This window comes from Trachymyrmex septentrionalis, unplaced genomic scaffold (assembly GCF_001594115.1).
Source record: "Trachymyrmex septentrionalis isolate Tsep2-gDNA-1 unplaced genomic scaffold, Tsep1.0 scaffold164, whole genome shotgun sequence".
Lineage (NCBI taxonomy): Eukaryota > Metazoa > Arthropoda > Insecta > Hymenoptera > Formicidae > Trachymyrmex > Trachymyrmex septentrionalis.
Genome location: NW_017304800.1, coordinates 47789 through 63410, shown reverse-complemented (window position 1 = coordinate 63410; position 15622 = coordinate 47789). Strand labels below are relative to the sequence as shown.

Genomic DNA, 15622 nt, shown 5'->3' with positions numbered 1-15622 from the left:
ATAGGAGTTTGAGTGAATAATTCAACCGACGGTTGAAATGACAAGACACAAATTGTTCTCTCAGAGGAAAGATTGCTGATGAAGACTCAAACCATGAGTGGAAACGTTTAATGTTAAGGTTTATATATATAATATTAAGAAGAATTGCGCTAATTGATAACCAGCGTTGACTCCTATCGCCTGTACTTTATATTATTATCATATTTCTAAATTGTTCAATTAAAAGAGTCTATAAAAAATTATTTGTATTTGTAATTTCTCAGTGCGACAATATATTTCAATTAAAATAACCAGCACGCGCCTATTAACGTTAATTTTGAGACGCGCCTACTCTCAGATTAAGTGTTTTCTCAAAACTTGAGCAATAACCTTTAAATAAAATTGAATAATCAATAAAAAAAATTATACAAACTCATATCAATAACAAATCTTATAAAATCTTAAACTTATATTTATCTAAATAATAAATCCATTAGATTGTTCATGATATGATGGTTTCTATGGATTCTTTTTGTTACCCATTTTCATAAATATAGGTTTAAACAAATATAGAAAAATTCGCCAAACTTTAAATGTACGTTTTCACTGTTTATAAACTCCGCTGTACATTTCTGTTGTTTAGTCAATTTCAGTATTTTAGGATGCAGTATTTTAGGATAAGCCATTTTTTCTGTAAAATATTTATTATAAGTTCATCAATAATCCAATTTGTTCTATTACATTCCAAATCATGGGCATAATTGTGGATATTTCTCAAAGTATTTATCAATACTGCACGTAATTTGATGACATTTAAACGTTTTTTCTCATAAAAGTATGAGATATTCTATAAATTCGTCTAATGATTTGAAAGCCAATTCATTCAAATATTGCTCTTCTTCTATTTTCTTCTATTTCTTTTATTTTCATTAGCTTCTGCTTCGTTTTTGTCTAATTCAAATACTGTTTTCTTAATTTTCTTGGCAATGTTTGTATATCTATGATATAATTTTTCTTGATGGTAATTTGCCATCTTTATAAGATTTATACCATTTTTCTACTGACTCATTATATCAAACATGAACAATCTCATTTGCCCAAAACAGAAAACTTCTTGTAGAAATCCTAAAATATAAATTATTATTAAAAGAAACTAATTTTCATTTTGTCTTGCTTTCACAATATGTTTTCATTATTTATTTATAATATAAAATGAAGAAATAATTAAAACATATGACAACAAAGATTATTGATAAAATATCTGTATACATTTTTATGTGTAAAATATCAATACAAAACTTAGCTTTTTAAAAAAAGGTAGAAAAAGGTATTGTAAATTCTTCGGTACTTCGGAAAAAAATGTGTACGAAATTGATTAATTCATATACTATTTATAAGATGTTAAACACTACAAAATGCATAAGATATCAATATAAATTTATCTTTTTAAAAAAAGATAAAGCATTATGAATGTGCTCTGCAAAAAAAAAATTTTATTAAATTATAGAATAAAACCTAAGTTCCAAGTAATAATATCTTTATTAATTTATATATGATGAAACTTAGTGATATTGATGATTTTTGTATCCTTGCCACCAAGTTAAAATCTGATAACCCATAAATAAAGATTTTATTTAATTTGAACGATACATATTACATATATAAAAGATTTGATATCAATAATGGACGCTAAATTATAATCTTTAAAAATTGTTACCTCACTCAATTCAAATCATACTCGTATATGAACTTTAAACAAAACTCTGTTATATGAAATTAAAAAATTAAAATAAAAAAATTTTTATGTAAAAACACTTGGCGCTGCTGGAAAAAAATGTGAAAAATCGTTCAAACGTATCCTAGAAATTTCCTCATCAGTTCCACGAATGCCATGATATTAGCCTGCGCCACGATACTTCGCTACTGCTTTGCCACGTCATAACCTCTTTAAAAAATCAGACATGGTCCATAAAAGTTTTGCGCCTGATATGGAACTGGTATGGAAATAGTTTAGCATTCGCAGTAAAATTAATTAAATAGTCCAACGTAGCCCACATCAGACTCAAACTCGCGCTTCATATGAAAATATGACCGCAGCGCTTTATTCGCATCAGTATTTCGTGGCTGTAATGGATTTTCTAACCTGAATAGTCGTAAACTTTAATGATTAATATTTCCAGCTTGTGGAGTAGAGTAACGCTTTTTTCTGCCAGATTCTTTTGTGCAAAACCACATCAAGTAAGCCTAATTTCATTGATTTTTGAGATGGCAGTGGCGAAACTGAATTACTACCCTTTTTTCTTGTAAAACTTTCATTTTTACACGAAAAATCAATAAAATTAGGCTTACTCAACATTTTTCATAAAACGAGGGAATTTGGCAGAAACAAGCGTCACTGCCTCGCGAGTCTGAGATATTATATTAATCTTACGACTATTCAGGTTAGAAAATTTGTTCTTGCACATATCGTGCTGCAGTTGAGGACAATCGCTTCTTGACGGGAAGAACGACAACAAGGATATGATAGACTGAGAAAGGAAAACATTAGAACATAAATACAAATAGCACAAACACAGCCACATTTACGCTCACAAATAAAACATGCAACCTTAGATCGCAGCGAGACGAGTCCGCCACTTCTGTTACAGTCGAACGATTTATCAAGACTGAGGACAATCATTTTGTCATTTCCTAAGTTAATAAATACCAGCATATTATTTCGTTTTTATGTAATTTCCTCAAATATTAAATTGTAAACAATATTAAACTGTCAGCAGAGACATGAAATTAAGAATGGTTACAATAGGAGGTATATAAGTAATGTTGGCAATAACGCGATCACAGACGTGCGATTAGCTCAGCGTAAATGTATTAGGTTGCTTTTTTATGCTGATGCTCGATGCTCATTTTCAGCGTCAAAATAGGTCACGTGAACAAAATTGATGCTTGGTATTCGTCAATTTTGATCACGTGATCTGTTTTGACGCTTGAATCGAGTGTCGAGCGTCAGCATGAAAATGCAGCATTAGACTACTGTTCTAGGGATCGTAGGTATCATAGGTTCAAATTTTGGCGGCTATGCATTTTTCAATAATTAATTGTACTTAATAACACAGAATAAAGGTATGCGGAACAGTAAATAATAAATTGAACTGAAAAAATTAAAGTAATAATAATAAAAAAATTATTTTTTTCGTTAAGATATAACTATAATTTTTTTATCACATAAAAAATTGTTTTTATTTAAGAAAAGTTTTTTGTTACATATAACAAATATATTTCTTTTATATAAAAAATGAGTTGCAAAACTATAAAAACTATTTTTTTAATTTTAATAGAAAGGAACAACGAAAAACTTCTTTAAATCAAAGAAATCGAGTCGATCTCGATTCTATTATATTATTATTTCTTAATTCTTAATGTGCCATATATACGCCAGATTAGTCATCTGGCGGCGCTAGGTCAGTCCGTCGGTGACGGCACATCAGCCGCTTGCCGGTGTCACTAGACAAAATGTGATGTTGCTGGCGAGGCGCTTGCAAAGGACCTCACACAAATCTCATGTAAAATGGATCCCAATCGAATTGACGATTGAAATTTTACTATAATATAGCTCATGATGTCCTGATCAAAAGTCCTCACAGAGTGTCATGAACACAAGGTGCAAAAATGGACAGTTTTCGAGATATTGGGGGTTCGAGATATTAAATGTTGGAAATATGGCTATTTACTTATCGAGTAGATGCAATCACTGAGAACGTCGGAATTTATGGATCGAAATGAAAATTAATCAAAGAATATCTTAGGACAACACCAGATAAACAAAATATATAGAATAAGTGTGGATAATATGATCAGGACAGGAATACGGTCACCTTTGTATCGAGTTAATAGATAGAAATTAAAATAACCAGCGCTATTTCCATATATGAATTGAAAAAAAGTTGTATAATATACTTATCTTATATAATTATATCTTAATACAAGTACCGCTGCGCGCGCGAGTGAGTCGAGGCTGAAGTGCTTGCTGAAGTGAGATAGCAACATTTCGGCTGGCGCGTACTGTATATAAACAATCCGCACAGTGGTTCTCGTACGAGTATTTTAAATATTCTTATGTTGTCTACTCTTATTATTAAAATCTTAAATATTCTTATGTTGTCTATTCTTATTATTAAAATCTTACACTTTTTTTCAATGAAATATAGTAACAAAATTTGTTATATTATGTTAACGATATTGCTAATATAACTTGAAGACTTTTGATGTAATACGACTTTCAGAAACCTTTTACGTTATGTTTGAAGAAACTTTACTTCATGGCTAATAACGCGAATAAATAGAGTTAAAAACGTCAATGAATGTGAAATAGCTATTCAGATGTGAAGAATTGAACAGACCGCCTCTCGATGTAACACATCTGACTAAAATATGCACCAACTGTAATCAGTCTATTCGTAATGAAATAGCTGCAATCGAAGAAGATCCTGCTTGTTTGAGATTCAATGCATTGATACAGACTAGAAATAGTTTTTGCCTAGTTGTGCAATGCTATTAATAATAGTCACAGGTTATCAAACGAATGCAAAGCTAATATTTTCTAAATCTAGAGAATTTTTACCGAAAAGTTGGAGCTATTAATAGATACCACTCACTTATTCTCATGGAAGGAGCTAATGTTTAGATGGCCCAAATGTTACTTCAGAGAGAACCTAATATCTTCCAAGCACTTGTAGAAGCTGAAAATCTCAAGACCAGAAATGCTCAAACGTGGATTCTTTTGAATGCTGAACAATTACATGACGTTCCAACCTTAACGCTAGAATTTCTAAAAAACATTACAGTTGGTGTATATCAAATTTAGTTAGCATCATCTTATGTGCAACACAATTTATAAAGGGATGAGAAAGAAGAGTACCAACTTGAAATGTTAAGAGATATAGATTATCACGACCAGGGCTGATGAAAGTTAGATTTTTTTCACGATTTCGCAACGCAATCAGTTATGGATTTCATATAGACTGATAATGAGATGGGCCATGGGATGGATAATGACGAACGTATACCTATATAAGATTATTATTGTACATGCAAGTCTAGTGCTCATACTCTCGATACGTGTGCATACATTACCAATGTTTTATGGGGTATGCACGGCATGAATCGAACGTGTGATATCCTTCGACTAGACTAATTAAATTTATAAATGACGCTGTAAATAGACTACGACAAATGATTAATATTTTACCAGAAGTAATTGATGTTTAGATCTATAGTTACTTATATCTATAATTTTTTAAATTTTTATTTTGACTACGAAGGTTTCTTGTGACTGAATTAATTACTTGGCTTGCCTGACTGAATTGTATCAAAATCTTGCCTTGGTTGGCTGGATTTTATTCAATCTTGCCTTCATTGACTGGATTCTATTCAATCTTGCTTTTATTGGCTGGATTCTGCTCAATCTTGTTTTAGTTGACTGAATTTTTCTCATGAACTTCTTCACCTTGTTTTGTCTTGAGAAATATAGCGACAGAACTTCTTCTCAATCCATGAATTTTGTTCTCAATGATTGCGTCTACTCGATAAGTAAATAGTCATATTTCCAAGATTTGACCCCCAATATCTCGAAAACTATTTATTTTTGGACTTTGTGCCTATGAGGTCTTTTGATCAGGACATTATGATCTACATTATAATTTCAGTCAATTTGACTGGGATCCATTTTACATAAGATGTAGCAGGGTCCTTTGCCATGCTTGCTCCTGATATGGCAGCATGGTATCCATACAAAAGCATCCATACTAGCTCCTTATCTAAATTTCTATCAGGGTTAATAATGAATTTAATTTGAATGCTACATTTATTAAAAAGAAAGTTGAATAGTGAATATTTAAAAAAATTACAATGGTTTGCAGTACTACATTTAAATTTAATAATTTTTACAACAACACACACAAAAGAATTCAAAACTTAAATACTTATGTCCTATATTTAATTTTAATCTGCACACCGTATTACTCGCTTGCACGTATTTACATTGATTATACTTACTTCCATCGTATTTTATTTCTTTTAATTGTTTTAATCCTAAAAATTCTTTTAATCCTATATATTATATACGTTATTTATGTCTTAATACTTACGTTATTATTGTCTTTGTGTTTTAGTATTTGATCATTACAGTTTTCTATAGTCACTGTAATCAGAGTCGAAACATGAGCGATTTATTTTCGGGATTGGTCAGCGTCATGTTTGGGATCGTACGATATGTTAGTGAAAATGTGAGTTTGTGTAACGTATGTGTGAGTTGTGTAAATGACGTCCCAGCAATGGCGTTCTTCCGATCTTATGTCTCGATTCTTATTGTAGTGACTCTACATTTTTTGATCCAACAGCGCAAGTGTTTTTATATGAAAATTGTTTTATTTATATTTTTTAATTTCGTATAACAGAGTTTTGTTTAAAGTTATAATATATGATTTGGATTGAGTGAGGTAACAATTTTTAAAGATTATAATTTAGCGCCCATCATTGGTATTAAATCTTTTATATACTTGATACATCAAATTAAGCCTGATCGTTCAAATTAAATAGAATTTTTAAATAACAAAAATACAAGAATTCTTCGTATATAAAATAAATAACAACAAATGAAGGGTGAAGTAAGAATCAACGCATTCAGTCTCAAAAGACATGTAATTAAAGACATAAATTGAAAGTACAGAAAAGATAAAAAAAAAGAAAAGATGTATACTAAGAAATAACAGTGAAAGGTAAACATATAACATTACAAGTTTCGGCTACCGGATTGAGCCTTCTTCAGATGTTAATATAATGGAAACAGAATTAAAAAATAATTGTCGCAAAAGTTCACAGATTAAGAATACACGCAGTTCGGTTGAGTCTCGATGTAGAACTCGATATTATTCGTACGATTGAACAGTCAAAAAAGTGTCATGTCTCATAGCAAAGTTTTAGTTTAGTTGATAAAAAAGAAAAAGATCTCTTATGAAAAAAGTAAACTTAAATAAATTGACAACCGTAATTATGATAAAAAGTAAAAACTCACCAGCAAACATATGTAAAAGATCAAAACTAATATGTATATCCATATAAGTATAACAAATAGTATAAAAGCATAAAGAAGGATGGAATGCAGATGTAACAAAATGGACATTGTGTATCGACTAATGTGACCGCTCGCTGAAATGAATCGCCACGCACTGAAAGAGGAGACGGGCTGTCAGTATAAAAAAAGTCAAACTTTATTTACAATGGGTAAATATGCCTTGTGAAGACCTTCAGTGTCCGTTATTAAGTATCTGTAAATTAAGACTGTTTTTCTGCTTCTTTATGTAAAGCATTTCGGAAATTAAACACTTCCTATAACAAGGCTCTTCATCTAAGATTATGATGTCCCATTGGAAATCGTGATTACACTGTAGCCTATGTTCGGTGATGACAGAATGGACAGAAGTTTTATGTCTGATTACGATGTTCAGTAATTCTGGTTTTCAATTGTCTGCCCATCTGTCCGACATAAGACGCTGGATCAAATATCGCCGTTTGATTACAAAGACTTATGTACATACTCTATTTATTAAACAGTGCATTAATAGCAATATTACTCCGAGACATTTGAATAGCATTGACAACTGCAATATTAAGTTTCGTAACTTCAGATCAAACAAAAAATTCTCATGTTTTAAATTATCTATATTGAGGAGGATTTTGCGAAACAAAAGGACCATTTTTGCTTCAACATTGAATAACTCGATGAAAAAAAATCGGAGCTTCGTAAAAAAGTAAATTAAAGGTAAAGATTCGCTCTTTCGAATTATGTAAATCGCATTTGTATACAATTTTTATTCCACTCTGTGGAGCTTCGCAAACTTTATAAAAAATTTTGAGGGTATATCTTTATTTATATTTGTATAACTTCATGAAATCTCTATGAGACCGTTTTCTTAAGTAGCGATCTGAAAAGTAGAGGTTTCTACCTGTGAAATGCTTTTTTAAACATCCCGATACGACAATTTTTGACGAAGTTATTGTATTTTTTTTTTGCCTATTTTTGCAGAATGAACAGGTGTTGCGTTAATTTTGTTGCCTATTGTGTGCGTGCGTGCGTGTGTGCGTGTGTGTATATACATACCGGGTGTCCTGTATCTTTTTATTAATGTTTCAGAGAGTGAAAGAGAATGAAATTTTGAATTGAAAGTTCTTTTACAAGTTTTGGCTCACATCATTATTGACCGAGTTATTGACGACTAAAGTTGACCAATCATAGAGCATGCAGCCGGAGCATAGCATGCCATGGGACTTCTCGCGCTTGCTATACATTCTCCTGATTGAAAATTTGTTCTAACTTTCATATTAATTAATAAGTAAATCAATAAAAAGGTAGATAAATAAATAAATAAATAAATAAGATATAAAATAAAATAAATAAGTAAATAAAATAAAGTAAAATAAAATAAAGTAAAATCCAATTGAAAATAAAATATCTAACACAAAATAAATATTTATCTAAAATAATGAATAAAAAAATAGGAGGTAGAAACAAAATAAAGTAAAATAAATAAAATAACATAAATAAAAATACATAAATAAATAAATAAATTACAAATAAAATCTAATATAAACTAAAATACCTCTCTAAAATAAAATAAGATAAATAAATTCTATCTAAAATGAAATATCTATCCGTATAACCTTACTGCCCGTATTCTTTCCAGTTCTTCGAAATATCTATCATAAATGATTTATTTATTTAATTTTGTTTTATTTAAAAGTAAATCATTTGTTATTTACAAAATTTTTTTATTTTTTAGGCATTTTTTAGATCTAAAAGAAACTGATATTGTTCAATAGTCTTGAAAAAAGCCGATTTGTTCAAATAGATCCCTGTCGACCGCTAAGCAAGTATGAGCTCTCCGGACAGTTTCATTTCTTACATGGCGAAGCATTTCGGCATTCACCATTGCTACGGCAGCGTGTAATCGATCAAACAGTTCCTCCACGTTCTCTGGTTCTTTCGCGTAAACTGTTTCCTTTAAATGGCCCCAAAGGAAGAAATCCAAAGGCGAAAGATCAGGAAACCTGACAAAAACAATAAATATTAAATTGAAAATATTATCTGTTCAGTGATTTCTACTACATAAGTTTAAATTAATCTTACCGTGGAGGCCAGCAGAACGGAGCGCTAACATCGAACCAACATTTAAGAAACTGGACGTTGAGATATTCCCTCACACGCCGAGTGTTATGTGGTGGTGCCCTATCTTGCTGGAACCAACGAGGTTAATTTGCAAATGGAAGCAAATCGTCCAGCAAATCGTCCAGCAAATTCGAAAGGACCTCTTCGAGAAAAATAGGGTACTGTTTCATCCTGAAACAAAGAAACGTGCGTAATTTTTAATTTTTATATATGTTATTTTTGTCTACATACATATATACGTATGTTACAGGTGTAGTGATACTCTAAAAACGTTCGGGAACTGATAAATGAAGACCTGATGCCCAACAATTCCCCATACGGTCATTTTCCAGCGATGCTGAAAATTTCTTATTCTCATATACATCAACACTCGCCATAAATAAGATGCATGTCGGCATATTCGGCTAAGGTGTATTTCATTACGTTTTTCTTTTTGACACAAACGTGAAAACACGTAAATAACGCTTAAGAATAATTTCGCTGGTACGGATGCGTATACGTGAAGTTAATCAACGGCAACTTCACGTATGCACATCCGTACAATGCATTAAAGGCTTCGAGAGTGTATGCGGAAAGTTTTCCGAATCGGGCTCACCCGTATCCACAATTATTCACGCATTTACATCTGTACCTCAGAACAAAAAATCGACTGACGCCAGGAGGCTATGAGGAATGACAGCATGAGGTGGCAGATCTTGCCGAAGAAGGTATTTTAGAACGAGTGGAGAATGATCCAATGATGAGCTGTCGATTACTGGAGAAAGCAACCGGTGTCTTGAAATCGGCGGTGAATCGAATACTCCGTTTCAATTTTTTGCATCCATATCATTATACGTCTGTCCAGAATCTTCATCCAGGGGATGCAGAATTGTATAGACAATTTTGTCGACATTTGCTGGCCTTGACGAACCATCATAAAAATTTCCTATTCAATATCTTACGGACAGACGAAAATCTGTTTACAAGAACAAAATCTTCAACCAGCATAATTTACATTATTATGCTGACGAAAATCCCTACGTAATGAGGATAAGGAATTTTCAGCATCGCTAGAAAGTGAACGTATGGGGCGGAATTGTCGGACATCAGGTCTTCATTTATTAGTTTCCGAACGTTTTTAGAGTAAGTATCACTACACCTATAACATACGTATATATGTATGTAGACATACGTATATAAAAATTAAAAATTACGCACGTTTCTTTGTTTCAGGGTGGAATAGTATGCTATTTTTCTCGAGGAGATCCCTTCCGGATTTGCTGGACGATGTCCCGTTTGCAAATTGACCTCGTCGATTGCAGCAAGATGGCGCACCACTACATAATACTCGGCATATGAGGGAATATCTCAACATCCAGTTTCCTGAACGTTGGTTTGGTGTTGGCGCTCCGTTCCGCTGGTCTCCACGGTAAGATTAATTTGAACTTATATAGTTAGAAATCACTAAACAAATAATATCTTTAATTTAATATTTATTGTTATTGTCAGTTCTCCTAATCTTTCGCTTTTAAATTTCTTCTTTTGGGATTATTTAAAGGAAACTATTTATGCAAAAGAACCAGAGAACGTGGAGGAACTGATTGCTCGACTACACGCTGCCGTAACAATGATGGATGCCGAAATGATTTGCCATGTAAGAAATGAAACTGTCCGGAGAGCCCACGCTTGCTTAGCGGTCGACGGAGATCTATTTGAACAAACCGGCTTTTTTCAAGGCTGTTGAACAATATTAGTCTCTTTTAGGTCTAAAAACGCCTAAAAGATAAAAAAGTTTTTATAAATAACAAATGATTTACTTTTAAATAAAACAAAATTAAATAAATAAATTGTTTATGATAGATATTTTATTTTAGATAGAATTTATTTACCTTATTTTATTTTAGAGAGGTATTTTAGTTTATATTAGATTTTATTTGTGATTTATTTATTTTTATTTATTTTATTTTATTTATTTACTTTACTTATTTATTTTGCTTTACTTATTTATTTACTTTACTAATTTATTTTATTTCTTTTTAGATAGATATTTATTTTGTGTTAGAAAAATATTTTATTTATTTTTTATTAGATTTTACTTTATTTTATTTATTTATGTCACTTATTTATTTTATTTTATCTTATTTATTAATTTATTTAATTTTACTTTAGATAGATATTTATTTTATGTTGGATAGATATTTTATTTTATATTAGATTTTATTTTATTTTATGTACTTATTATTTATTTATTTACCAGGATGTCGCCTACCGGGAAAAACCTGGAAAATCTGAAATTCTCAAGGAATTGTTTTTTACCCTTAAAAATCCTGGAATTTTGTTGAAATTGTCAGGGAAATTTTTAAATTCTATTTTTAAATTTAAATTCTATTTTGTTTAATAAAATCATTTCTTTCTTATAAACGCTTCGAACCATTTATGGTGAAACTTTTGACCGCAGCCTAAAGGCTATAGCAGAGAATGAGACATAACAAGACATAGTCGTGACATGGTAAAACATAGGAAAATATAGGTGTTATAGTCCGACTGCGACATCTATGTTTTTCTCTGTCATATTCTACATCCATAACTACGTTTCGTTACGTCTCATCCTCTGCTATAGCCCTAATTCTACCGTAGTGTAAAAATATGGCTGAATCCTATGATTTAACCAGCCAATCAGACGATTTCCTTACTTGTCGCTTCTTTGATATCTAAGCCCCTATTTTGTGACTGTGACGTATTTCCTAATCTGAATAGTTGTCAACTTTAACGATTAATATCTCAGTGCAGAGCGACGCTTTTTTCAGATTCATTCGTTTTGAGGTGACGTAGCTAAACTGAACAATTACCAAAACTTTTACCGACAGTAGAGAAGAAGAGAATGTAATAATGCCTCTAAATTCAGAGGTGCTAGTGTCTAAATTCTCAATGTCACAAATCATACGATAACTACCTTGACTATATAAGTCAAAGATAGTCACAAGAGGGAATGTATTTAGTCATGTATATTTATGGTGTGCTAACCTCTCCAAAGTTATTAGATCTAGTAACTTTAACATCTCCACATGCTATCTGATGCAAATGACTGTCATCTAGCATCACTGTAGCTGGTTGAAACCGCTCGACATGTTATAACGTATTTGTATGCGTATATACAAATTAACAATTATCTATAATTTGAGTAAGTTTATTAATACTATTGAGAGAATAAGCACAATGTATTTTTTGATATTGTTTAGAAGATTAATAATATAACAAATACTATAATCTAAATACTATATAATACTATTCATTAATAATAGTTTTATTAATACATAAACAACTTTTGCATATATATATATATACACATATATGTTAGTAAAAGAGAATAGTTAATGATAATAGCTAAGTTAAATGATACTAATAGATAATATAAATGAACTTAATAAATATGAAACGGAATGTTTGGACAAAAAATTACTTTTTACAGATATTATTTTTCTCTCTTAGAAATTGTATTTTGCTATAGTAAATGTTAAAGTTTTATATGTCTGGCGACATATCATTGCTGTCTTGCATTGAATCAAAGAATTCATATAAGCATGATATATTTAATTTTTTTGTGCAGTCTTATACGATGCCGAAGTATTCGTGAGAAAAATTACAAGAAAATTGGCTTAAAAGTTCTGAGTTTCAGAACTGGATACGGCCTATAAAAGAGAAACCCCATTATGTTCGCTGTATTTTATGCATCCTTGCGATATTTTTTTGAGTAATATGGGGAGACAAGCTCTCCTAAGTCATATAAAAAGTAAAAAACACGTTTAACGTTGAAGTTCTGTGCCATTAAAAGATTTTGTAGTATCCACAACCGACAGTTCAGTTGCAGTTACTTCTTCTAATTTGGTCACTTCTGAATTAACTCAAGTAAAACCCTTCATTTATTGTTAGATCTTCTACGAATTCCAATACAATTCAAACTTTATCTAATCTATCAGTACAGAAAAAAATTGATACAATTTTGATCAAAAATAACATTACTACAGCTGAAGTGCTATGCATAGAAACTGTCATGAGTCACAAGTTTGTTTGTTGTTCATTGCGTAGTTCAGAGAAAGATGTTTTTCGAAGGGTGTTTTTCGAAGAATGTTTCCGGATAGTGACATTGCTAAAAAATACAATATAAAAGGAACAAAATTGGTTATGTTATTATGTTTAGTATCGCTCCTTTCTTCAATAAGAAATTAGTAGAAAATATTAACTGCGCATGTTTTATTGTTGCTTTGACGAATCTCTTCTCAATAAGATTTTAAAACGTCAACAAATAGATATAAATGTGAGATTTGGGGATATATTATAAAACGAAGAAATAATAACGTGATATCTAACTTCATGGTTTCTTGGACGTACAAGGGCGCACGGATCTTCTTGAAATATTCAAAGATGGAAATCTGACAGAAAAGTTACTGCAAATATCTATAGACTAAATGTGAATTGGGCTTTTATAAAAGAATATAAATCAGAATTTTCGAACAACAAACTATTTGATATTAGAAGTTGCGGTCTACATCGTTTGCATTGTGCGTTCAAATCTGGTATATATAGTATATGCTGCTAATTGGAACATTATCTCATATCTACATGAGGGCCTTATACAATCTATTCAAGGATATACCAGCTCATAGAGCTTTATATGTACAATATTCTGGATCTAATATTTTTCCACTAAAATTTTGTTCTATAAGATGGCTGGAAAATTGTACAGTAGCTCAAAGAGCGATTGATGTCATATCACATATTAAAAAATTGAAGGTGTGTAGCAAGATAAGATTGAACCAATGTGTGAAAAACAAAATAATTGTAAAATATATTAAAGATCCTTTATTGTGTGCTAAGCTTGCTTTCTTTAAATTTCTTGCTTCTGATGTAGAACCTTTTTTACGAGAATTTCAGTTAGATACTCCTTTGGTTCCATTTTTACATAGTGCTCTTTCTTTAATGCTGGAAAACGTTTTATTAGAACGTTTTATGGAACCCGAAGTAATAAAGAGTATTTCATCAGTCTCACTGAAAGATGTCCGAACAGAGGCTAATCTACTTTCTGTAAAAAATATTATATTAGATTTTGATACTATAAACGCAATAAGAAAAGTTGATATTAAGACAGATATGCTTTCAACAGGATTGCAAGAAGTGTCTCCTAAAGTTTGTTTTCGTATTAATAACACGATCACCGTTAACGTATTCTCTGACAAAAGCTGTTACTTGTTTAGCCTCATGTCCAAGCCTCATAGCTTCAAAATTAGACTTAGCCAAGAAATGTTTACATAGTTTATATATCATTCTTAACGAAAAGGATCAAATAACTGGATCAACAGCTGATGATAATTCAGCAATTTTTAGATCTTACGTCGCGACTATAGATCATGGATATCATGAAATTTTATAATCGTTCTAAAAAACGTTTAGATCACTTTTGAAGAGATGTTGTGTTCCAAGATTTTAAGGATTTAATGCTTGTAGTAAGAATGATTTGTTACCTCTTTCATGGCAATGCAAATGTAGAACGAGGTTTTTCTGTAAATGCTGAATGTCTTTTCAAAAATATGAAAGAGGAATCTATAAATGCCCATCGTCAAATATAAGATGCTGTATTACACGAAGGTGGCGTTGATACTTTAGAAATATCCAAAGCTTTTTTGCATTGTGCTCGAAACGCTTATTCCCGTTACACAGAAGATTTTGAGCAGCGTCGCCAGCAAGCATCTGTTGCAGAACAAGAAGCGTCTATGAAAAGAAAAAAGATTTTAGAAGTAAAAGAGTTAGAGGTCAAACGTTTAAGAATTTTAGAAAATGCTCAGGAGGAAGAATTTTAGAAAATGCTCAGGTAGACTTAACGAACAAATTAATGCTTTAAAGAAGTAGATTTTAGTATTTTATATTGTCTAGAGATCTGTTTTTTTTCCTACACTACCTGAGTGCACAGTGCAAAGTTGAAGTGAAACAAATATGTTTTGTTTCGTTTCAACTTATTGCACGAAGCAATGCACTGTGTGCATCAGTTTAGACAGTGCAGGAATAAAGAACAAACCTAATATGTTATTTACTTATAGATATATCTTTTGTTTTTTTTAAATATAAGAATTATATTTTTTATGATATAATAAACAAATTATGTTTATATATATAATTTTTGAACTAAATGTTTTGAAATGTCTAATCATATCTGGAATTTTTAATAAAATTCATGGAAAAATCTGGAATTCTCAGGAAATTTTTTTATAAGATTTGAGTACTCACCTTGTTTACTTATTTATTTATTTATTTATTCACCTTTTCATTGATTTATTGATTTACTTATAAATTAATATAAAAGTTACACTAAATTTTCAATCGGGAGAATGCAAAGCAAGCACGAGAAGTAAATGTATTGGGTGGATCCATATATTCGTTCGCTTTTTA

The 15622-nt window shown here is 30.9% G+C and overlaps 1 protein-coding gene and 1 long non-coding RNA gene across 2 annotated transcripts in view; both read left to right on the top strand.

The window, feature by feature from the left end:
• LOC108746290 (prominin-1-A-like) overlaps positions 1-15622 on the top strand; it is a 122537-nt gene that overhangs the window by 60853 nt on the left and 46062 nt on the right. The gene's annotated exons all lie outside the window — the stretch shown is intronic.
• On the top strand, positions 9713-10858 carry LOC108746291. Its single transcript, XR_001939160.1, has 3 exons — positions 9713-10324; positions 10415-10610; positions 10740-10858. It is a non-coding gene; the product is annotated as an uncharacterized LOC108746291 (long non-coding RNA).